This window comes from Phyllopteryx taeniolatus, chromosome 5, assembly GCF_024500385.1.
Source record: "Phyllopteryx taeniolatus isolate TA_2022b chromosome 5, UOR_Ptae_1.2, whole genome shotgun sequence".
NCBI lineage: Eukaryota > Metazoa > Chordata > Actinopteri > Syngnathiformes > Syngnathidae > Phyllopteryx > Phyllopteryx taeniolatus.
Genome location: NC_084506.1, coordinates 18902550 through 18929037, shown reverse-complemented (window position 1 = coordinate 18929037; position 26488 = coordinate 18902550). Strand labels below are relative to the sequence as shown.

The 26488-nt window shown below is 42.6% G+C and overlaps 1 long non-coding RNA gene across 2 annotated transcripts in view; it reads right to left on the bottom strand.

Moving 5' to 3' along the window:
- LOC133477993 (uncharacterized) overlaps positions 1–26488 on the bottom strand; it is a 230704-nt gene that overhangs the window by 65594 nt on the left and 138622 nt on the right. Inside the window, exon 5 of one of the 2 annotated variants that reach the window (XR_009788537.1) lies at positions 20450–20980. The exons of the other annotated variant lie outside the window; for it this stretch is intronic. This is a non-coding gene — a long non-coding RNA (uncharacterized LOC133477993). Of the gene's footprint in view, positions 1–20449; positions 20981–26488 lie in introns of those variants that run through there. 2 annotated transcript variants of the gene reach the window in all.

Sequence of the window (26488 nt, the reverse complement as noted above, 5' to 3'; positions counted from 1 at the left end):
CCGACAATCCTTTCAGCAGTTTTGATTGACCGTTGCAGTCGGAGTTTGTCCTTTTTTGTAGCAGCACCAAACCAGACTGTGATGGAAGAACACAGGACTGATTCGACTACCGCTGTGTAGAACTGTCTCAGCAGCTCCGGTGGCAGGCCGTGCTTTCTCAGAAGCCGCAGGAAGTACATCCTCTGCTGGGCCTTTTTGAGGACGGAGTTGATGTTAGTCGCCCACTTCAGGTCCTGAGAGATTGTAATTCCCAGAAACTTGAAGGTCTCGACGGTTGACACAATGCGGCTGGACAACGTGAGGGGCAGCTGTGGCGAAGGATGCCTCCTGAAGTCCACGATCATCTCCACAGTCTTGAGCGTGTTCAGCTCCAGGTTGTGTCGGCCGCACCACAGCTCCAGCCGCTCCACTTCCTGTCGATATGCAGACTCGTCACCGTCCTTGATGAGGCCGATGACAGTGGTGTCATCTGCAAACTTCAGGAGTTTGACAGTCGGGTGCGCTGAGGTGCAGTCGTTCGTGTAGAGAGAGAAGAGCATCGGAGAGAGGACACAACATTGGGGCGCCCCAGTGCTGATGCTGCGTGTGGATGAGCTGGCCTCCCCCAGCCTGACCTGCTGTGTCCTGCCCGTCAGAAAGCTGTAAATCCACTGGCAGATGGCAGGTGAGACGCTGAGCTGGAGAAGCTTGGATGAAAGGAGTTCAGGGATGATGGTGTTGAACGCTGAGCTGAAGTCCACGAACAGGATCCTCGCGTAGGTCCCTGCACTGTCGAGGTGTTCTAGGATGAAGTGCAGTCCCATGTTGACTGCATCATCCGCAGACCTGTTCGCTTGGTAGGCAAACTGCAGGGGGTCCAGCAGGGGACCTGTGACACTCTTGAGGTGGTCCAGCACGAGACGTTCAAAGGACTTCATGACCACAGATGTCAAAGCGACAGGCCTGTAGTCATTCAGACCCGAGATTGCAGGTTTCTTGGGGACTGGAATGATGGTGGAGCGTTTGAAACAGGATAGAACTTCGCACAGTTCCAGAGATCTATTGAAGATCTGAGTGAAGATTGGAGCGAGCTGGTCCGCGCAGACTTTGAGGCAGGATGGGGACACATGGTCCGGGCCTGCCGCTTTGTAAATCTTTTGTTTGGATGGATATATATATATATATATATATATATACAACCCTAATTCCAATGAAGTTGGGACGTTGTGTTAAACATAAATAAAAACAGAATACAATGATTTGAAAATCATGTTCCACCTATATTTAATTGAATACACTACAAAGACAATGTTCAAACTGATAAACTTTATTGTTTTTAGCAAATAATCATTAACTTTTAATTTTATGGCTGCAACACGTTCCAAAAAAGCTGGGACAGGGTCATGTTTACCACTGTGTTACATCACCTTTTCTTTTAACAACATTCAATAAACGTTTGGGAACTGAGGACACTAATTGTTGAAGCTTTGTAGGTGGAATTCTTTCCCATTCTTGTTTGACGTACAGCTTCAGGTGTTCAACAGTCCGGGGTCTCCGTTGTCGTATTTTACGCTTCATAATGCGCCACACATTTTCAATAGGAGACAGGTCTGGACTGCAGGCAGGCCATTCTAGTACCGGCACTCTATAACTACGAAGCCACGCTGTTGTAACACGTGCAGAATGTGGTTTGGCATTGTCTTGCTGAAATAAGCAGGGGCCTCCATGAAAAAGACGTTACATGGATGGCAGCATATGTTTCTCCAAAACCTGTATGTACCTTTCAGCGTTAATGGTGCCTTCACAGATGTGTAAGTTACCCATGCCATTGGCACTAACACAGCCCCATACCATCAAAGATGCTGGCTTTTGAACTTTGCGTCCAGAAAAAAGCTGTCCTACTCTTTCGGGTGCACCTCAGCGCACCCGACTGTCAAACTCCTGAAGTTTGCAGATGACACCACTGTCATCGGCCTCATCAAGGACCGTGACGAGTCTGCATATCGACAGGAAGCGGAGTGGCTGGAGCTGTGGTGCGGCCGACACAACCTGGAGCTGAACACGCTCAAGACTGTAGAGATGATCGTGGACTTCAGGAAGCATCCTTCGCCACAGCTGCCCCTCACGTTGTCCAGCTGCCTTGTGTCAACCGTCGAGACCTTCAAGTTCCTGGGAATTACAATCTCCCAGGACCTGAAGTGGGCAACCAACATCAACTCCGTCCTCAAAAAGGCCCAGCAGAGGATGTACTTCCTGCGGCTTCTGAGAAAGCACGGCCTGCCACCGGAGCTGTTGAGGCAGTTCTACACAGCAGTCATCGAATCAGTCCTGTGTTCTTCCATCACAGTCTGGTTTGGTGCTGCTACAAAAAAGGACAAACTCCGACTGCAACGGACAATCAAAACTGCTGAAAGGATTGTCGGTACCCCCCTACCCACCCTTGAGGACTTGCACGCTGCCAGAACTAAGACAAGGGCGTGCAAAATCCTCTCGGACCCTCCCCACCCCGGTCACCAGCTCTTCCAGCTCCTTCCCTCAGGTAGGTGCTACCGATCAATGCAAACTAGAACTAGTAGACATTCCAACAGCTTCTTCCCTCTTGCAATCAACTTCTTAAACAGCTAACTTATAATTCCATTACAACAAGCTGGCAATTTTTTGACTTGAGTTCGTTGTCACATTTCTGTGGGGCCAATTATGTATTACTCGTGCACTCACTGTAGTTGTCTCGCCGTGCTGCACTATTTGCATATACTGGCCACTCATGCCAGAGTAGCATCTGCTCCATTTGCACACTGATTGAGGAGTATCTGTAACATTTGCACAACCATTGTCCCAGATTATCGCACTACTCGTCACTTTAAACCGCATACACTCCTTGAAGTCTCAGTGCCCTTTGCTCATTGGTCATTGCACCGGACTATTGCGATATTAGCCATTCGAACTGCTCTAAGTGCTAGAGGACTCTGCATCTTTTTGCACAATTGTTTTTTGTCAATGTCTTTATGTCTCCAAAGTGTTCTGTAAATTGACTGTCTGTTGTACTAGAGCGGCTCCAACTACCGGAGACAAATTCCTTTTGTGTTTTGGACATACTTGGCAAATAAAGATGATTCTGATTCTGATTAAAAGAGTTTAAATGGATCAATTTTGCTCGGAGCACACCAGGAGGAATAAAACATTTTAAAGAAAATAAGCAGACAATGCATATTATCACTACATTTCCATTTCTACTTCCATGTCAAGTGACTGAGCAGAAAAATCGCCGTGTGCTGACCTTTGCTTGACTCACCTCCAAGTCTTCAATTTACATGCTTTTGTTAATACAAACAAACCATAGAGCTGTTTTTTTTCCTCTTTTTTTTAGGGTAGGGCTTTTCATCTCTGCTTCTATTAATGCAGCGCGCTGGAGCGTGACATATTACATTTCTTGTCTCACACCACTTTGGTGCACTGTGGCTATGTTGACCGTGCGGTGCATTCATGCAAAAGTCACACGGGTGCTGAGGCCGATTGAAGCGCGTCTCCCAGGGGTGTAACGCATGCCCGTCGCACATGTCGCCTCACACATGCTCCCCTCACCGTTCGCTTATGGTTGGAAACAAGTCCAGTGCAAGTAACTTTGTGGCAAACTCAGGTGGCTCAGGATGAAAAAAAATAGCTTTATAAATTCTTCAATATTAAATGCAAACATCGGCACGGTGGGCGACTGGTTAAAGCGTCAGCCTCACAGTTCTGAGGACCCGGGTTCAATCCCCGGCCCCACCTGTGTGGAGTTCGCATGTTCTCCCCGTGCCTGCGTGGGTTTTCTCCGGGCACTCCGGTTTCCTCCCACATCCCAAAAACATGCATTAATTGGAGACTCTAAATTGCTCGTAGGCATGACTGTGAGTGCGAATGGTTGTTTGTTTCTATGTGCCCCGCAATTGGCTGGCAACCAGTTCAGGGTGTACCCCGCCTCCTGCCCGATGACAGCTGGGATAGGCTCCAGCACACCCGCGACCCTAGTGAGGAGAAGCGGCTCAGAAAATGGATGGATGGATGGATTTAATGCAAACATGCTGAACTTGAAGGTAAAATACAACTGAACTGCACTTCTCTTTGAGAGGCACTTTGAGAATCACTACACTAGAGGATAATGTGGGATTTGGAGATGGTTGACTGCTTTCCAAGACACTCCACCCCCCCCCCCCCCCCTTTTCTTTTCAAAGTCACAATTCAGGATTAGTCGTATTGCTGACAAAAAGAAATCCTATTTATTTTGAATGACAGTCGACATACCATGACCAAGGTAGCCAAAAGTCGACATGTCATGTTCTTTTTAAATATAATAACCTCCAAGAATAATATTCATGAGTGTAGTCTTTGAGTGATTTTCAGAATTGCAGGATGTTTTAACATCATATTAGGAACCCTATTGATTTTGACAATTATACCACTCAATTTTCAATTTAAAATTTTCAGGCTTGTGTCTTTGAATCAGAATGACAACCCCATTCATTTGGAATGTTTTTGGACACGGAATATGTTGCACTGTTACTGCGCCAATTTATTTATTTGTTTTTAACATTTTCAGAAGTAGGTTTTGATGTATTTGTGCAAGAGCCCTATTGATTTTTTTTAAAACAATAATTTATCATGGAATGTGTTTATATCAGAATGAGAGCCCTATTAATTTCTAATTTTATCTATTTAATTCAATTTGCCAGACTATTACCAAAAAATTGATTTTTATATTTTCGAAGTAGGATTATATGTCCGTGCAAGGAGGCTACAATTTCTTTTAACGTCAATTAAATGAATGAATTTGCTGTACTATTACTACACAAAGAAGCAGATTTTCACATTTTCAGACATAGGTTTTTATGTTGGTGCAAGAACCCTCTTCATTATTATTTTTTTACTCAATCCTTTAATTTTTAGGGAATGTGTGTTTACATCACAATAAGAACCCTATTGATTTGTATTTATTCCTGTATACACACACATATATATATATATATATATATATATATATATATATATATATATATATATTTTTTTTTATCACTATTAAAGATTGTTTGTGCTGAAATGAAGATTTCATGTTTTCAGAATGTTTTTATGTTAGAGCAAAAACCTCTTAAGTGTTTCACCACTTGACATTATTCATTTTTGAGGATTATGTGTTTGTCATAGCCATCTTGCTTTTTAATGGGATTCATTCAGGGAGAGGAGTGCTTTGTTTGGAGTTTGGGAAATGTAGGGGCAACATTGGCATAACAAAAGCACGCCAGTATAATAACAGTTTCACCAAACTTTATTTGGCCCTATGGTGGCTTATTAAGCAGTCATATTCAAACTATTATGTGCTTGTTTATTTAGTGTGACTGTTAAAAAAGCCAACGTGTTGCCCAAGAAAGTGTCGTAAAACTATGTTATTATATTGCATATTTGTATTTTGAAGATCTGACTTTTGACACGATGTGTTATGTTGCTGTTGCCTGAGTGTTGCAGAGCAGACCGGGAGGGTTATTGCTTTGAGTGGTTAATAAAAGCTTGCATTGTGGAATATGCCTTGCCATATGCTGAACCCTTTATAAACAACTTAGAAAATACTTCGGATGAATGTGCATACATTTTTTTGGGGGGGTTACGAAAAAGCGATTGTACAAAACCAGGAAAACATTTTGACAAAAATAAAATCTTCGTAAACCGTACCATAAAAAACTTGGGCCTACAAAAACCAAGGTTCCACTGTATTTGAAATCTGATACAAGAAAACATTGTATAAACATTTTTAGGAGCAAGGATTTATGTCGGACACTAGTGATTCTGAATGTTATCTGAGCCAAAGTCATACAGATACATGTGATGCTTGCCTGGCATTTCCAATTCAACATCCATCCATCCATCCATTTTCAACACCGCTTATCCTGGTTAGGGTCGCAGGGCGCTGGAGCCTACCCCAGCGGACTTCAGGCGAAAGGCGGACTACACCCTGAACTGGTCGCCAGTCAGTCGCAGGGCACATATAGACACGGACAACCATTCGCACTCACATTCATAATGTCACTGAGTGGGAACTGAACCCACGCTGCCCGCACCAAAGTCAGGCGAGTGTACCACTACAGTGACCCAATTCAACATTCATCCATCCATCCATTTTCTGATCCGCTTCTCCTCACTAGGGTCGCGGGCATGCTGGAGCCTATCCCAGCTGTCATCGGGCAGGAGGCGGGGTACACCCTGAACTGGTTGCCAGCCAATCGCAGGGCACATAGAAACAAACAACCATTCGCACTCACAGTCATGCCTACGGGCAATTTAGAGTCTCCAATTAATGCATGTTTTTGGGATGTGGGAAGAAACCGGAGTGCCCGGAGAAAACCCACGCAGGCACGGGGAGAACATGCAAACTCCGCACAGGCGGGGACGGGGATTGAACCCCGCACCTCAGAACTGTGATGCTGACGCTCTAACCAGTCGCCCACCGTGCAGCCCTAATTCAACATGTATTTCTCAAATGTTCAGCGTCCTCTTTAGACAGCACATCACGAAATGAATGAATGAGCGTTGGGTGTGTGTCACTGATGTCTGTAACTTGTTGTCTCTTACTCAGCGTGATGCATGTTCGCCACAAGCAGTGGTGGCATGGAAGCAGTGGGGGCGGGGCTTAATCAGATTACCAATGGCTACAGCGCCACATGGCACCTTTGCGCTTCCAGGAAGTAAATTGTTGTAACTCAGTCCATTTCCTCAGGGTATTTATTGAATATTTAATGTCGGTGCTGAAGCATCCATTTGTACTTTCAATTATCGTATAATGAAGAAGGATGAAGGATGCAAAGCCAAAGCAGTAAACAGCATGGACCAGTGGTTATCAAATCTTTTACACCAAGTAAACACTAAAATATCGTAGAGTAGCAAGTAGGGACTAAGTGCTTATCAAAAAACAAGGTTTTATTTCTAAAAAGTAAATTGAATATTATTGTAAGCCATTGTAACCTAATGCACAGTTTGAACATTAACACTGCACTTACATAGGAAAATGGAGGGGAAAAAAACTACTCAAATACTGATTCAATTCAACTGTCATTCACATAAAAGTGAAATAAAAACTTTACTTAAATAAACATTTCAGAAAAAACAGTTCTGAAAGATGCAATGCAAATGTATTGAACTTAAAAGTTAAATACAACTGAACTGTACTTAGGCAATGATTTTTTTCGCATACCAAAAATGCAGTTGTAGCAAGCAGTAGAGCTCTTTGCATCCCTGGTCAAATCATGTTTGCATGGTCATTTTTTGTTACTAGGTAGATTTCATAGCAGATTGATCCATCCATTTTCTATAGCGCTGGTCCTCGTTTTGATCATGGGTGAGCTGGAGCCTATGGCAGCTGACTTTGGCCAAGAGCCAAGGTACACCCTGAAATGGTCACATGCCAATCCCACATAATTCTCTGTATTCTACATTAAATATGAACAAAATATATAAAAAATATACACATTTTTAGATCACCTGTCATTAAAAAGAAAAGAGCGCATCCAGCATCATGACTTGCTTTCATGCGGACTCTTTCAATTTCAGTGATGATGGAGTGTCGTATTTGAATAGTGCACAGACACTGTCTTGGTTCTTGGAGGATGACTAAACAGATGTGTACTTTCACACACGTACAGAAGTTGAATCAGTACTTCTACTTTTACCAGAGTCTTTCTTTTTTTCACATAGCTACATAGATCATCTGACACGTAAGACTATGTGAGTCGGGATGCACATGTCACGGAAACAATGAGTCCCAACCCGGAAACAATGAGTCCCTGCAATTTATCATCATCACAGAATACAGATACAGTAATCCTATGCTATATCACGATATCACGGTTCTTGCTTCGCAGTCCCCGCTATAAAACAGATGTTTATTACATGTGTTACTTTATCTTTTTATACTGTTTGTACAATATTTTTGTGTTATCCATTGCTCTTGTTCTCTCTCAGTATATTATGTGTTTAGGCCTGTCATGATAGCTAATTTTTTAGGATATATTTTCCCAAACACTATCACGACACACGATAATATCGTTTGTTTTTTATGCCACTTGATATAATGATATTAGATCATAATAATTTAAGTACATCCTTTTTAAGAACAATTCACTTTTAATTCTAAGATGAATGAACATTGACATTGTAATGTAGCAAAATAACAGACTCAGGCTTTGTTCCCAAAAATTCCACTTCTACAAATATCAAAATTTGGCACAGATGTATAAACAGTCATTAATGCCTTAGCAGGCAATATACTGCACATGCGACCAAATTAGTCGCACTCTAGAGTCCTGTCTCGTCCCCCCAAAAAAACAAAAATCATACGTCGGATTTTCAGCACCACGCCAGAGTCCTTAGCCAGATTGATCATACTTTTTGCGTCCTTGCTCATTTTTGTGCGTCTGAGACACGGGACGCAAATCAAGCGAGATCCCTGTCTGTACTTCTAATCTTCAGTACACAGTTTAAGTGTTGTTGTTTTTTTCCACCTTTGGTTTCTACATCTTCATAGCATATACCCACGCTCCAAAACCAGTGGCTGCTGACTCAACAGCAAAATGATGACATTGGCATGACAATTAACTGAAGCGTTGACATTTTCAAAAGGTCCTGGGAAAAGAAATTCACATTATAGTGACCACTGAGAGCGTTTTCTCATCAGTGGGAGTCGGAATGATTCAAACGGTGACTCAGCAAACACTTTAACATGAGAAAGCAAATTATGCGCGAGAACCATCCTGAGTAGTTTCCCCTGAAAGGAAGGCATAATTCAGCTTTTCTACTCAATAGAACATAGAATAGAATTGACTTGTAGAGGAAGCACACAGACCTGAGGTTAAGATGTGAAAAAAAGCTATCGAAACTAGTGACAAGTGGACTGTATCAATCTTTTAATGATTTTGAACCGTTCCAAACTTTCATGAAACATTGTTCAACCTCCATCCATTCCATCCATTTTCCCCCGCTTATCTGAGGTCGGGTCGCGGGGGCAGCAGCCTCAGCAGGGAAGCCCAGCCGAGAGACATAGTCTCTCCAGCATGTCCTGGGTCGTCCCCGGGGTCTCCTCCCGGTAGGACGTGCTCGGAACACCTCACCAGGGAGGAGTTTGGGAGGCATCCTAATCAGATGCCCCAGCCACCTCATCTGGCTCCTCTCAATGCGGAGGAGCAGCGGCACTACTCTGAGCGCCTCCCGGATGACCAAGCTTCTCACCCTATCTCTAAGGGAGAGCCCGGACACCCTGCGAAGGAAACTCATTTAGGCCGCTTGTATCCGGGATCTTGTTGTTTTCGGTCAAGACCCACAGCTCGTGACAATAGGTGAGTGTAGGAACATAGATCGACCGGTAAATTGAGAGCTTCGCCTTTCAGCTTAGCTCCTTCTTCACCACAAAGTCCGCATCACTGCAGACGCTGCACCGATCCGCTTGTCGATCTCCCGTTCCATTCTTCCCTCACTCGTGAACAAGACCCCAAGATACTTGATCTCCTCTACTTGGGGCAGGATCTCATCCCCGACCTGGAGAGGGCATGCCTCCCTTTTCCGACTGAGGACCATGGTCTCAGATTTGGAGGTGCTGATTCTCATCCCATCTGCTTCACACTCGGCTGCGAACTGCTCCAGTGAGAGTTGGAGATCACGGCTTGATGAAGCCAACAGAACCACATCATCTGCAAAATAGCAGAGATGCAATACTGAGGCCACCAAACCGGACCCCCTCTATGACTCGACTGCGCCTAGAAATTCTGTCCATAAAAAGTTACGAACAGTATCGGTGAAAAAGGGCAGCCTTGACGGAGTCCAACCCTCACCGGAAACGAGTCCGACTTACTGCCGGCAATGCAGACCAAACTCTGACACCGGTCATACAGGGACCGAACAGCCCGTATCAGGGGGTTCGGCACCCCATACTCTCGAAGGACCCCCCCCCCCCCAGGGCTCCCCGTGGGACACGGTCGAACGCCTTCTCCACAAAACACATGTAGACTGGTTGGGCAAACTCCCATGCAACCTCCACCACTTTAAACGACAAATGACATCCAGCATGATGTTTGCCTTTTTCAACGTCAACATCCACCAATGCCTGATTTTTTTCGTCTGCCTTTTTACCTTTCCCTTACTATTTCGACTAACTCTGTTGACCGCCATTTTCGATCGTCTTTTTATACCGTCTCGTTCGAGTGCCTTCTTCAACCACATGCTCTGACCAGCACTTTCAGCCACTACCTTCAACCACTGCCTTTGACCGCACCAATATTAATAGACCAACCCTTTTCAACCAACATTTTCGACCACAGAAAAAAATATATATATTTTTTTTAATCAGAGCAAGTACCCTATTAATTAAATGACCAAATAAGAGTCAAGATGAGGCAGCTGGTGTCATATTGGCACGTCTTTAAATCAGTGCGTTTTCTAGTTTTGTTATGTCTTTATTTCCTTAGGTGAACAGAAACATCTCCACAGCTAACTTTCTTTAAACACACACAACCGAAAGGTTAACAGACTTAAAATCGAACAACATGATGGTGTTGGGGGGATAAAAGCATGCATGGTGGTATTTTGAATCAGCTGCTGTACAAATATAGTAAAGCACAAACACAGACGCGAGCGACTACAAACAATAGAAAGCCATTCAGCCATATAGACTAGGGAGTCTTATTTCTGTCACAGGGCTTGTTTTAATGCTGTTGACCCCTGGTACCCAAAAAAGACATCCCGCTTCGCCGAGTATTTGAACTGTATGCGGAGATAAAAGTCATGTAGGCCTAGGTGTTGTGCCGAGTAGGAAATCGCAGGAAAAGTAAATTACAGTACACGGTGAGGAGAAGTAACATAATGAGGTTTCTGTGCATTTCGGCTGCTCGAGTGTCCCCTACTAACTCCGCCTTGCATTTAGTCGGCGCGACAGGCGTGTACACTAGCTCGGTGGTTTCCAAATCCTTGTATCCCCCCTCACCAACACAAACATAGATCCAGAGTTATTTGGTGCATATGTTGACGCTTCAGAAGGAAGGCAGCCACATTTGACAACAAGAGGGCTCACTGGAGATATGACTCACTCCCTTTATGAATCATATTGTCTCGGCTCAAGATAGCTCCGGCTTTGCTGAGAACAGAATAGAACAATCAATGTTGTGGCTTCTGCTTGTGCCAGCAAAACAGATGTCTTCACTTATTGATGCTTTCATTGAGCAGCACTGGACAGCTCAGCGCCTCTGAGTTGTCATCAGTCCCCACTCAAACTGGTTGCAATTCCCTAGCCATCTTCTTGAAATGTCTGGGTGTCAAAGCAAGATTCTTATTAATTCGGAAGCAAATATATGGCCACGTTAGATGAGGTAGAAGGTAAAAAGCCCTCCACTGGTTCTAACATTCTTTTCCAAAAGCAAAAGATTTTCATTTCTGTGAAAAAATTTGCATTTGCCAAATGAAGGCCTACAATGGTGCCCGCCCTCAGCTGCCACCCGAGGGCTTTGACCACCACCCCTCGACCACAGCCAGTCTCAACTATCAGCCTTGATTGCCATCCCGCTATGGTTACCCCCGATTGCTGCCCGAGAGCATCATTTTCGACAGCCAGTCTTTATCACCCTTGACTACCGCCTCACCAAGTCAACTGTCAGCCTCAAATGCCACCATGGACCACTGCCCCAAACTGGCATTTTTCACCACCAGACATGACTACTGCCGGTAGTAACCTATCTCCTCAACCACTACCATTGACTGCCACTTTAGAATGAACTCTTTTGACCACAACCGTCAATCAATGGTCTCAAACGCTACCCCTGAAAGACGCCCTACAGCACCACTTTTGATCGCCACCCGTGACTGCCGCTTTAGACCACTGCTTTTTAACACCACCTGCCTCAGACGCCACCCCTGACTGGCGCCGTAGACTGTAACCCCATCCTCAACCTGCAGTCTCAACTATCAACAACTGCTGCCACCGTCCTCAGTCCGCCGTCCGAGACTACTGAACACCTGAACTACTGGCCTCGAGCATGGACCTGAACGGTCGCCACTTTCGATCTCCGGCCTCAACTGTCACCTTTGATAGCTACCTTCAAGCTAGATTTTTCTATACAACCATAGTTATAACGACACAGCGATACAAATTTTAGACTGGTGTTTCAGTATATTTTCACATGTAGTCCTTTTAACTCATAGAAGTACTCTTACACGCATTATAATAACATTTGCAAGCTTTAAGAATCACATTCGTAGTACTGTTGCTTCCCCGCACGTGTATAATTGTATGTTTGTCGTTGTTTACTATTAAAGCACATGAGCTGAACACATGCTGTGCGCAGCTTGCCTACTGGAGATATGAGTTAATTATAATGCGTTTAATTGAATGCTGTCAACAATTATCCCATGATTATAAACCAAAATGCACTAGTTCCTACAGTACGTCATAGCTGCATCTGTGTCCTTCTACTTTAAGTTTTGAATATCAGCAGGGAGGCACATTTAAACGCACTTGAGAATGCTGTTATTTATTGAGCATTGCACCCACATTTTTTTAATGTTCACAATAGTGTGCATGGTTGGTCGGTGAAAGGAATCCAATCTACGGCTCAAATAAAAAGCTTATTTGCCTTTTTTTTCCCTCCGGTCTTGTTCACCTTCCTCTCACTCATCTATTGATTTTTTATAAGAGCCACGAAGAGATGTTATTGTGGAATAAAAGGCCAGCCTCCAAGTTGCACTCCCAATTCTGGTCTTCAAAGAATATATTGTGTGAAAGATAAAAACACGTTTAACATTCAATTTCCCTTAGTTAAAGATAAAATCACGTCTAACATTTAATTTCCCTTAGTTAGGGGCCGACACTTTCCTATTATTTATTTGTGTGCGGCTGAACTTAAACTTCAAACACAAAATTATTGCTCACACCAATGTTTCCAGTGCATGTCAACTCTCGTTGGCATGATGTCTCTTTTGCACCTTAAAAAAAGTTATTTATCACCTCTGCCAAGTCCCAAGAGCAAGGCAGGAGGTTAGGTTTTTAGATGCAGTCACGCACAGTATGTTTGTTTGTTTATTCGCAACACCAACTCTAACACTTAGTCAAGCCCCTTCCATCTAATACGGTGGATGGTTGCCTTTATGTAATCGTAAATTTGACTGTTTGACTTTCTTATTTATTTTTTTCATCTTTACATCCCTGACAGAAACAGCAGGGGAAATGTGGTGGTCCCCTATGTGGATGGTTTGTCATCGAAACGCAGAAGGATTTTCTTCAAACATGATATACCAATCCATGTCAAACCCACCAACACCCTTAGACAAAAGCTAGTTCACCCCAAGGACAAAATCCCGGGAAGCAAACTCAGCAATGTTATTTACACGGTGCAATGCAGTGAGGAGTGCAACGACCTCTACATCGGGGAGACAAAGCAACTGCTTCACAGACACTTGGCGCATCACTGAGGGCCGGCTTCTTTGGGTCCAGATTCAGGTCCAGAGAAGCCAAACTAGAAAAGCCATTTCTAAACAGAGGAGGAGGTGTGAGACATCACCTATCATGTACATATAACAACATAACATCCTATCATTTCTCCCTCCAAAGGTCACCTTATTCAACAGCTAGAGTGGCTCTAACGAGTTGTTTTGCAACAAGACGTGTGAAGGACGGATTAGTATTCAACCCCCAACCACAGCAGGCAACAAAAACAACCTATTGTTGACCACCCCCAATGACCACACTTACCGAGGCATAAATAGGGAGACTCCACACCTACAATTTTAGAACTAAAGAAGCCTTTTGGATTAAAGGTGAAACCTCTTCAACAAACAACAGTCCAGTTGCCTTGATTCAACCTTTGTGGATTACCATGACCTGGATGACTGAGAATCTACACAGACGTACCTGAGAAAGGTTACTCCCAGTTCCCTTGTCGTAATTGTACAGCGTTGTACGCAACTGTATGCAGTACAATGTACTCGTATCCTTGGTCTTTTAGTTTTCTTGCCCTCCACATACATGGAATGTGCTGTCAACTTTGACCCTGCTAGTTTAGCGTCACCATAGGCACACAGCTGAAAAGGGCCATATCGAATTTACCTATTCAACTTAAAAAAACAAATGGTGGAAACTCTATCGCCAGCTACTGGCCTGGCATGCATAATACAACATATTTTGTCTTTTTGGGGAGGGGTTTCTATTTTTCAGGTTGACAACTTTGTCATACGTATGTAAAAAAAAAAAAAAAAAAAAACTTTTTTTTACTAGCTGATTTTAAAGGTCCACTATTAAAGACTGCACATTAGGCATGGTCTTTGGACAGAGTGAAGTGTGTAGTCTGTGCAATGAATGTGAACAGACATACTGATGTGTGTGTGTGTGTGCATGTATCTGTGTGTGCGTGTATGTGTGCGTGTGATGGCAACATCTGTTTGGAGGTGTCCTGGGACCCGCGCCTGTGAGTTTGACCTTGCGTCAGCAGAGTTGGCCGGGCTTCTCTTCCGTGGACACGTCTGCGGCAGAAAGAGGACATGATGCTGAAAGCCCACACATAAAAACAAAACAAAAAAAGACACACAAAGCGCACATTCACATTTGTTTGTGGTGCCTGATGGATTCTTATCCATCACAGGCAAACAAGCTGAGCTCTATATTTTCCCGCCTCGGGCCTTCGAAAACAGGGCGCCGCTGTCGTCTGGCTTGCGTTTTGCTGTCATAGACGCAGCTGCTCCCGCTCACACACAGACACGCACACACACACACCTCGGGCTGTATGCTCATGACAATTATATTGATGTTCGCCACACGCTTGCAAACAAGCAAGGGCGGTGGCGCCTTCTCAAGTGCAAAGCCACACACAAGTGAGTTTTTATTTAGACAAACAGCGGTTCCGCTGGAGCTGTCACCGTCTTCCCAGTTTTTTCCCCTTCTTCCTGTGGTCTTCTCCAATAGCTGTCTCGCTCCTCAACATCTTTCCTATGCTGCTACCTTTGTCATCCTCGTTTCCCCTCGCAGCTCCAGTCTGTCAGCCTGTGCTCCTCATGCAGGCGTCTGCATCAGAGGCAACCCGCTCCCTGGCGCTGTCCCTTGGCTGACTCGCCGAATGTCTCTATTCCGCTTTATTTGCTCACCTTTCCCTCCTGACTTGCCTACCACACAAGAGGCTTGCCAAGTACATCTTGCGCTAGGCAAAAGGGGCATTCATGTTGGCATCCCCGCAGCAATTAAGTGGAGTCGGATACTGTTGCACTTCCGAGTTGTGCTAATTCCAAAACTATTTTCCCCCATAGGGTAGAATGCAATGTGAGTTTATTTGTTTACCATCATAAAACTTTACGATATTAACTGTGCAGGTGATGTTTTAAGAAACATATTAATATTCTAACAGTCGCTGAGTGTATTGTAATTAATCATTATAGTGAAGGTAAATGAGATTTCACTTGTGTTGCGCTTTTCTGACTTTGAGGTACTTAAAGCGCTTTAACACTCTCGTCATTCATCTACCGAGAACGCAGCATCAGGAGCAACTTGGGGTTCAGAATCTAACAGTCATCGAATCTCCAAATGAACTTAAGAGTTAGCATCTATCCAATAGCACTCTCCTCAGCTAACAATGCTAACTCGCGTTCCTAGTTTTCACTATTCTGTTGCATTTTATCGTTTGTTTTTTTAAACTTATGCTGTCAGTCGTCAATTACTTGGGGTTCAGTATCAAGCTCAGGCAAAAAATAGGGCTTGGAATCGAACCACCATCAAATCCACAAATGAGATTAAGAGTTAGCATCGATCTAATAGCAGTCTCCTCGTAGTTTTCACTATTCTGTTACGTTTTAAGTTGGGGTATTTTTTTCTTTAAATTTATGCCAAACAGTGACCAAATGTCAACTTCGACTTCCACTGTATTGGTATTGAACCTTGGCGGAGGTCTGAGCGCTCCTGCATTTCTGGTTTGCACTGAAATTTGACTGGCTACCTTATTACATTAAGGTGCCATGACACATGCAACAGTGCAGCATTGATTAGGTGCTTGGAGTTGATGAAATTCCCTCCTCCATCTCATCAGTCTCCTCACTGGCCCTCTGGTCTATGCTCATTTCACATTAGCACAGGTTTATTCCCCAACGACTCCCTCTAAATCGGAAAAGACCCCCTTGACATGTATCCAACCCCTCCTTGGGTTCTCCCTGGATGCCGAGCTTTAGGTTTACATTGGGACAGATGGAAGGTGAGGAGCTGTTTTCATTGTGTGTTTATCTGAGTGCAAGAGAAAAGAAACAAACCGTGGGGGGAAAACTGAAGCCCAATGTGGCCCCCTGGTGTCAGGCAAGGGTACTTACTCCTTTCACACACTACCCCCCCACCACCCCCGCCCCAACACGTCTGCAGCGGATTAACCCTTACATACAGTTCATTTTCCGTGCATGGAGCAAGAAAATCCTCATGTCGAAATCAAATAATGAACTACTGATCTTTTAAAATGTAATAATAGCCTGTCGGATAGTGAATATTTCAGAGAAAAGGGAAAGTGTATTTTTTTTACAGGTACTGTTTTTTTGCAGGTGCAGATCTCACGCTTGTGTCAAGGCACCCTCTAACCTTTGTATGACTTCTGTTTCTTATTTTTAATATGTATGATCTTATGTTGTTTTACTCTTTTACTCTTTTGAGATTCCCTCATGACCCTTCAAAGACCAACTGGTGGAAAGACAGACAGTTCTCGAGAACCACTGTCCCAATGAAAGAAATCTGCACATTTATGACATATGCAGTTTTGCAGTTTCAAGAGTCCCACCATTACAACCATTTTCCTTGATTCAACACACCCTGGTAAATCTAAAATCGATTTTAGTAGACACAGGTTGAACTTAATTGGGCACAGCCTCGGTGTACACAAACTTTGTAGCACCTGTACAGAGGAATTACATTTTAAATATTTTCATGTTTGTTTTATTTTGGGTCACTTAATGAAGTCATCCAATTTCAGGGTGAAAGAATGACACTTAGGATATTTTTAGTGTTGTCAAATACCAAAATGGGTCAAATTTGACCCAAACAGTATGTAAAGTCCGTTGCAGTAATAGTGACACTGTCAAACACGACTAAAGTGGTCCATCATTAAAAATCTATAGTTGGCGACTGTTTGCCGCACACCAAGTGCTTAGGCAGCGGACATCTCACCGTGTATCAGGTTTTGAGGCGTCACATATAGACTGCACTGTATTATTTTTATTTATTATTTTTCATTGAACCACAAAATCATGGTGCGATTGTCCAAGAAGGAGCGGATGACCACAAATAACAGGAAATGGGTGAGAGTAAGGGGAGACTGTGCACTATATAATAAAAGATGGGAGGAATCCATCGAAATATTCAGTGGAATCAAGACTTACATGACGAAGTGTTATAACCTTCCACTTCTAGAAATGTGCATGACAAAGTTAGATATTGTCATGGATATATTATATTATATAAATGGTTTTGTACCTTCTATAAAAAGTATCTTTTATTACAAATAATGTATCTTTGTTCATCTATCTATGCAAGTGACGTATAGAGACAGGTAGAACATTTAAATCTTCTACTAGATGGCAGAAGGTACAATTAACCTGTGTATCCACCTGCCATGTATACAACACAATAATGGCTTTGTGTTCAACTAAACAGGTCCAGATTTCACACTGAGTAAGTAAATGTGTAAGTTGAAACGCACGCACGCGCATGTCATTTATTTACATTAACAAAATGCCATTTAAAAAAAAAATGTTTAAAGGAGCAAGGGAATAATTTCCCGCTGCCTTATTATAAGCAAGCAGCTGAAGTGTAAAGAAGCAAGACTCCTACAAGACTCTACAAGTAATATTCAGCTGTTATGTTTCCCAGATGCTGGTTAACAGCTCCTCTGAACCACGCAAGCTCTCAGGTCTGGCTGGCGGTGGCGTGAAAGGGAGAACGTGGGGGAAGGGGGTGTGTTGTTATCACGCCGAGCGCTAATGGGCACACTCGCAAAAGATGGAGGTGGAACCGTCATCATACATGATATGAGGGCACCTCACTTGACCTCAGTTCAGCCAGCACCAGGCACGGGCTATTCAGAAAGTTAGGGAAATTGGCATTTCATGTGAAATTTCAGGATGAACCTAAAATGCACTGACCTTTACAGATTAACCTAATTTGACGTCCTCTAAAAGTTTTAATGCACATGTCCAATGTTTCTTTTTGTGCAACTGTTCTGTAACAAGGTGCTAAGCTCCTATACCTTTCTGTGACTCTTCCAGTCTCTCTGTAGCTGTGTTACAACTTGCTGGAAACACTCTTAGCACAGTGGCAACATCCGGTTTGAAGCCTTGCAATTGCGTAATGTCGAAATGAGAACAGCATGACAAAGAGGAGCATTTAAATATTAATTGACGCAGGAATTTATCGTTCATGGATGAAACACCTGTTGTGACATTTTCCATTCATCTTCTTGTTGGTTAACAGCAAGTTCTGTAAAAAAAAAAAACAACAAAAAACTAAATCATTGAACAGTTGGACATTCAGAAGTTCAGAGAAGGTCAAATTATGTTCACCTCTAAAGGTCATTGTGCATTTTAGGTTCATCCTTAAGATCTAAATCCCCAACGTTTTGTGAGTAGTGTATTTTGAAAAGACTTTTATTCTGGTAACTTCCATTTTTTTGTTCCCAACCCCAATAGTGATAAGCCTAAACTGGACCAATTTATAGTAAACAATTAAAGGATTGATTTGGATCTTCTACGGCTGGTATCATGCATTTGACTCTATCATTTTGTGCTGTTTTAGGACGCTGAATGAGTGGTTGGTACATCTGCCTCACAGTTCGGACGTTTGGGATTCAAATCTTGGGTCTGCCTTCCTGTGTGGAGTTCACATGTTCTCCGCTCTCCTGGTACACCGACCTCCTCCCATATTCCGAAAACATGCACGCTAGGCTCAGTGAAGAGTCTAAATTGTCCATCGGTGTGAATGGTTGTCAATATCTGGCCTGCGATTGGGTGGCGACTCAAGTAGGCCTCTCAACTAAAGTCAGCTGGGATAAGCTTCAGCTCACTTGTGATTCACCTATTGAGAATATGTGGTATAAAAAAATGGATGGCCGGATGTTCGTGCCATTTGACACTGAGTGAATACGTAGACTGCTGCGTTAGTTTCTCGTGCTAGCTGCGAGCTTGCCAGCCACCAAACTGCCTCGCTGTTATGCACTTTGTCACTTGTGAACTAAAGATAGAGTGTTTAATGCGCGTGTTATGGTTTAACGTTTCACATTACATTGGTGGTCGATTTCATTTTATACTTATGGGAGTGTTTAAAGTGGATTTTATTTTTTTGAACAGATTGATACTAATTAAGACTGAGTGGTTGGATTAGCAAATATTAAAACTGTACTAGCAATGTTACCTGAACATTTAATAAAGGTTTTATGACAACAGTTTGAAATATGAATAACAGACACTGCTCTTTTTAGTCTAACAAAAGAACTGTGTCATTTTGGAGTTTTCAGCCTCTACAATCTTCTCTAAGACAACTCATAAAAGAGTTGTGATGTGCCCTGGGGGATGCTGGGAGTTGTTGTCTTCTTGATTAAAATCTAATATGACTCACAACTAAGCAAAACATCTCATATCTGCTTTGGGTAAAGCAAACACAAAAATAAGATGTCTCTTCGGCAAAGAGGATTTTAATACAGCAATGACTTCATCATATTGTATTATGCACAATTGTTGTGTTTCTGTCGTCACAGGTTATGAAATGTATAGTATGTTATTCATAAAGTTGTCCATATATGTTCTGATATAGCCTACTGTATAGTCCAAAACATTATAGTGCTGCCAGAGTGAGAGTTTTTATGTGGTTGCGGCGTCATTTGTGATTACAACCACTGATCATTAGGGTTGTTGTGTCAACATTGCAGCAAAGTTTGTTGATTCGCCGTAAAACACAAAAATCTAAGAGCTCAACACTACAAGGTCAGATCTTGACCAAACTCGACTCGTGCGTGATGAAGTTCTTGCACGAAAGAGATTATTAGGGGGCCCCTTACTGGCAGGAATGGTGACAATGTAGGTCACAGGTGTGAAACTCAAGGCCCGGAGACCAAATCTGGCCCGCCACATCATTTTATGTGCCCCATGAAAGTAAATCCATCCATCCATCCATTCATTTTCGGAGCCGCTTATCCTCACAAGGGTCGCGGGAGTGCTGGAGCCAATCCCAGCTATCATCGGGCAGGAGGCGGTGTACACATATAAACAAACAACCATATGCACTCACATTCACACCTACAGGCAATTTAGAGTATTCAATTAACCTACCATGCATGTTTTTGGGATGTCGGAGGAAACCAGAGTGCCCGGAGAAAACCTACGGAGGCACGGGGAGAACATGCAAAGTCCGCACAGATGGGGTCAGGGATTGAACCCCGGACCTCAGAACTGTGAGGCAGATGCTCTAACCAGTCGCCCACCGTTCCTGAAGGTAAATCATGTGTCAAAAAAACCAAAACAAACACTATACTCACTATATTATTGTACTGTATTGTATTGAGTATTGTTATATGCCTTAGTAGCAACACAACACCATTTGTGTGCAAATATCAGTTGTTTAAGAAGAAGAATCACCTTCATTGTCATGAACATGCATGCATACACATGAAATTTGTTTTCTGTATTTTACCCATCACAGTGAACACACACACTTGTTAGTGGAACACACTGGAGCAGTGGGCAGCTGAAGCATCCGGGGTATCAGTGTCTTGCTCAAGGACACCACAGCCGTGAGTCCAGAGGATGGTGGCGGATGGTCCGGTCGGGGTCTTGAACCTTGGTCCCCCACGGTTGCAGGTGACAATCTTAACCATTGGGCCACGGCCTGCTCGCGATGTTGTCCGCTGCCACCGAGAGCTGAGTTTCGGCAGGGACTCACATGGACCGGTGGAGGAAGGGGACACCCAACTAGCCAGCCAGATCAGCCGAATCAACCCTAGCGATCAATGGAGTGACAGATGTCGCAACCAGATCACCCTCACATCCTTCCACCCAGGTTTTAACCTACCACAATGTTGATACTAGTTTCATTAGCCCATCTTTGGCATTTCGTATTGTGTTAGCATTAAGCTAGTGGACTTTAGTAAGACAAAGTTATGTGGTTTGGTTAAATACACAGCTTGTAATTGTTTTTTTTTTTATGTTAACTTTTTAACTTAGACTCATTGGTCTACATGATATTGCATCATCGAGTAATTATGGATTGAAGAGTGCAGGAAGCCAACAGCAAATGTCAATGTGACTTTGACAGGTGATCCTTGGAGTTCTAGGGAGGAAAAATGGCTACTCATTGGACAATTGACCGGAAGGTGGTCCATTTTTTAATACAAAAACTCAATATTATTTTAATAATAACACCTGCCTGTGAGTGCGGCAGAGGCCAGATTCACATGTCAAGGAATACTCCGCAAAGAGCAGCTGCAGGCCGGTGGCTAATTACTTGAGCTTTTCCTTCTCCAAGTGTGTGGCATTAGATCAATTATGAACAAGCTCAGCTGGCTGCCATGTTCACACATTTTTGGCAGTGGAGAACATTTTATCCTCGGAAGCACTCGAGTGTACAAGTGTCTGTATGACAACATACACCCCACTCATATTCCTTCACTACTTTGAGTAATAGAAAAAAATATATTTAAAATGATGATTCAATGGCTTGGTCTAAAATATTGGCAGAGGAGGCTTAGCTCTCATATTTTGTAAAATGGTGCCAATGAGACGTAGTGTATGTCACAATTTGTGAGTTGCCAAAGTCTGACTGACTAGGTGACTAACTGACTGATCAACAAACTACTAAGCCGCTTTGTACTGAACAGCATTGACATCAGACATTACGTCTTTGCCATCACTGACACAACAACACTCAGCTTAAGTCTTATGAGATACAGTAGAAACACGTCCAATATTTTAGTCCAATATGGTTAAACCCATGAAGTAACAATACTCGGGCTGCGCACGAATCGGCAGTGACTCGAATTGGGATTCGAGTGGCCGAGGAAAAGTAATCACCGAAAGAGAATTTTCGGCCTCGAATCAGAACGAATCTTAGAATATCATACTAGGTACTTTATTCTGACAAGAGCTGCAACTGCTGCCGCGTCGCATTTACTTAAAAAAAATAAATCAATCAATCAAGATTGTTGTCTGTGTTTATAGCGAGGCCATTTTGACTTACTGCGCATGTGCGCAGCTGTAAATGTAGTTGCAGATACAAATAGGTTTAAGACTTTAGGCTAGCCCTCCGAGATCTCCGCGTAAGAAGGCGTCCAATAGCCGAGTCCAAGGAGCTACACGGATATTCATGGCAGCGTCACAACCAAAGGCGAAAAGGAGGCAAGTGCGGAAGAATGTATAGGAGAAAATTGAGCAGGATCTAACACTGCGTGGAAGATGACGAGAGCTAGCCAGCCAGCTAGCTAGCGAGAGAGAAGCCAGAGAGGATTTACGGCACCAACAGGCGCAAAACCAACTCGGGTTCTACCTTTGGTCAAGGTACGGTGAAGGAACCTAGTTAAAGTAAACGGTTTTATTCAAGTACTGAAAAGAACAACATTTCCAGAGGGAGAAGCAGTGGCCAAAAAACACCAGCATACTCTCTTTCCAGTTCAATAGATAGCTGGATAATCAAATTAGATTTTTCATTTGTTGGACTATGATATGCCTTTATTTTGGAATAGTACACCGAGTAAAAATTTGATTCTGATTTGGAAGTCATTCGTTACTGTCAGCACAAATAACAAATCTGGATTTAGAGGGCGAGTCCGAGTTGTAAACAATCTTGTTTGTCGTTTGTTAGTTACAGCCTGTGTCATAAATCGTGTGGCGAGTACGCTATTTATTCTTTCTGTTTTTACGTGTGACAGTAAAAAAGTATAAACGTTCTCAAATTTTTCAAGATATGAGTCATTGTTTGGACGATTTTTTGCTTTTTTGACATGAGCGCGGCATGGTATGGTGGCAGTGAACTCAACTCACTTCCCAAGAAGCAGCAGGTTGGCAGATGGTGAAAAAGAGGCTGTTTATTGCCATTCCCATTTAAAGTTTACTCTCAAACTAAATGTAAAACAAATAGAATTATACACTGCATTTAAAGCCACCACAACTTTGCCTTCCACTTGCTAAATGCCGACACACAATGAAAAACACCATAAATGGGCTAACGAATAGCATCGCTAGTAAAAGTGTTATAACCCTTTAAGCAACGGATCTTTGAAAGCAAACGGAGTATCAACACATATAGACAGATTATGTAACAATGCTCACACAGACATATATTCTTTATCCTCTGTGAAAAACTTATATTACTGCAGATTACTGAGACTCTTACAGTAGATGAATTAAACAATTCTTCGTTTCTCTGCCTGAGTATATTATACTGCCGTCCAGTTGGCTAAGTCGTCCACACCAGGAGTCACAATGAATTAATCATGATGCACAATCTGTTCAATTCTTTACATTCTACTTAACTGTGTTATTACTATATATGTTTCTATGTAGTAAAATATTATAGAGTGCAATTTTCCTCATTACAATTATTTTTTTTTGAGGAGCCTAGAACAGATGAATGACATGTCTATTCCTTTAAATGGGGACAGATGATTTGAATGCAAGTATTTTGTGTGACAAACATGGTCTCAAAATATGGGCCACAAAGTGGCTCATATTTTCTATTCATGGCAGCTGTTGCCAGGTGACCTTGTAAACTGCATTTTGTGTATCTGCTCTGTACAATTTTAACTCACTAAGACAACTCTTGGTGCTCCCCAGGGTCTACAGTATTATTGAAAATAAAGCCACAACCCAGTAATATACCGCTATGATAAACTACAGTGAATTTAGGCTAAGTGGCTTGCACTCTATCAAATGGAGAAACTCATTTTAGTTAACTTCGCAAACAGTCTTAATGAGTCAAACAATAATAAAAGAGGTCGTGACGAGATGTAACACCTCCCACACTAAACAGTATACACGCTGCAAGCCTTTTACATCCTTTTATGCTTCAGTTGCATAACAGGGTTACATTAATTCTGCACGCCTTAGTTGCACAGTGCAATAAATGACTGTGTAGCATTTTAAAAATATCAAATAATCCACTGATGACTACGCTGGAAATGAGCGCACACGCTCCCTTGCAAACATTAAGTTATGCAACGGTTCTTTGCTCCAGGTCCTTTTCTAGTAATCGTTGGTAAATGACACTTTTAGAAGGAACACAGTAGATTACGGACCCAGGGTGCATACGGAGGGTAATTTTATGATCAGTTTATCTGCTAATCTTCATCTGTGTTCATTTGGTAATGACATCAATCACTGTGTTAAGGTGTTTTTCTTTTATTACATTTTACTATTGATAGTGGTTAACTTGTATTGACGCTAAACCTAGGAACGGATCTTGAAAATGTCAAAACTTCACAGCACACTGAATTAAAACCCAGACTGCACATAAAGAAGATGCAAGTACAAGCCAACTTATATGAAGGCTACTGTGAAGCTCCCAATGTATCGCGCCCACTGAGGTGACAAGGCTGCCAGGACTCAGTGACACTGCCGCAAAGTGTTAAAAGATGAGAGAGGAATTTAATGACGTCTGCTCGGCCTGAACACATCAACACGCGGCACTGGTGAGCAAATGTCATCGCGCCTCATCTATTCGTCTATTCTCATCTCCAACGTGACGTCAACATGGCAGGCCTGTCTTTTTTCTTTAATGTACGCAGTCAGTCAGTTAGTAGTTTTTAATCAATTTGCAAGTCGGTCATATTTTATGTTACTGTTGTTAGCCAGTTGATTAGTTAATTAGTTAGTTACAGTAGTTAATCAAATAGCAAGTCCGTCAGTCAGCAAGTTAAGTTGGTACTCAGTTAGTTCATTAGTTACAGTTGTTAGTTATTCAGTCCACCAGCTAGCCAGTTAGTTAGTTTGTTAGTTAGTTTCTTAGTTAGTAATGCCACCACAAAATATAGCAATTGGTAATTAGTTAGTTAGTATTTTAATCAGTTGGTAAATTGCCAAGGAAAGTTAGTCAGTTACAGTAGTTAGTTAGTTATTCATTCAACTAGCCAGTTAGCTATTAGTAGTTAGTCAAGTGGTTAGTCATATAGTTAGTCAGTCACTGTTAATTAGTTACAGTAGTCAATCAATTAGAAAGTACGCCTCCAAGTTAATTTGGTTTTCAGTTAGTTAGTTAGTTAGTTAGTCAATGTTGAGTGAGTGAGTTAGCTACAATTGTCAGCCAGTCAATCAGCTAGTAAGTAGTTAGGTAGTCAGTTATGGTAGTTAATCAGTTAGCAAGTCTACATTAGTTAGTTAATTAGTTAGTCAACTAGTCAGTTAGTTTGTCAATTAGTCAATGAATGCGTTTGTTAATTACAGTAGTTATTCAGTTAACTAGTCATCTTGAAATTATAATACTAATTAGAAATAAATGTATACCAAAGTTGTATTTATCCGGTTAGTCCATTGAACAAGCATTGTCCAACATTCAACCGGTAAGGTGGGCATGTGAATTAGCTAATGCGCTTTTTAGCATAAATATATCAGCTAAATTTTTTGGGCTCTCCCATGACCTCCATTTTTGGAGGTGGCTTAATGTTCTAAACAGCATCAACCTTCCTTCCTTCTTGATATTTAAGCCGTCATTGTCATATTACTTCAATGTGCTCTTATCACATTAGATGTGCAAGAAGACAACTTCAGTTCTCACTCGCTCACTGTGAGAGGCCCACATTTATTTTCTCCTGAACTCAATACCATCATTTAGTGCTTAGTCCCTCTCTCTCGCTCCACTAATCCTTTTCTTTCCTCCCACGCTGGCGGCTGAAAACGTTGAGACGAAATGAGACGAGAGAAGAAAGCAGCGTGAGGGAGGTGAGGAATGATGTCACAAGTTGTGAGGGAGGATTTTCGGAGGCAAGGTAAGGATTCGGGAGGCGGAGTGCATCAGCGTGAAGAGTGTAGGAGAATGGAAAAGGCATCAGTGCAAGCCAGGATGAAGCAGTCGGAGAGAGGGATGACAAAACCGAGCCGGAAAGGATGCGGGGGAGGAAGAGTGGCACGTCCATTTTCAAAAAACGCCACAGATGCTCAGCCACGATGTATTATTGTAATGTATATAACACAGAGTACTGATTCAGTCGTGAAATTAATTGTCCTTGTAGAGTGTTTTGGTGTTCCCGGGGTTTGTCATTGAAACAGCCTGGTGGGCCACACTGGAATATGTTTTTTGTTTTTTTTTTATTGGTCCACGGGGCACAAATTGACCCTTATGGTCGCTACCTAGCAACAAGATTTGTGAGATTTTATCATGAAATGTCTATGCATCCATTTTCTATAGCGCTTGTCCTGATTAGTTTGGTGAGCTGGAGTCTATCCCAGCTGCCTTTGGGAAATGGCTAGCCAATCGCAGGGCACATATAGACAAAACAAAAACAAAAACTGTCCATCCATC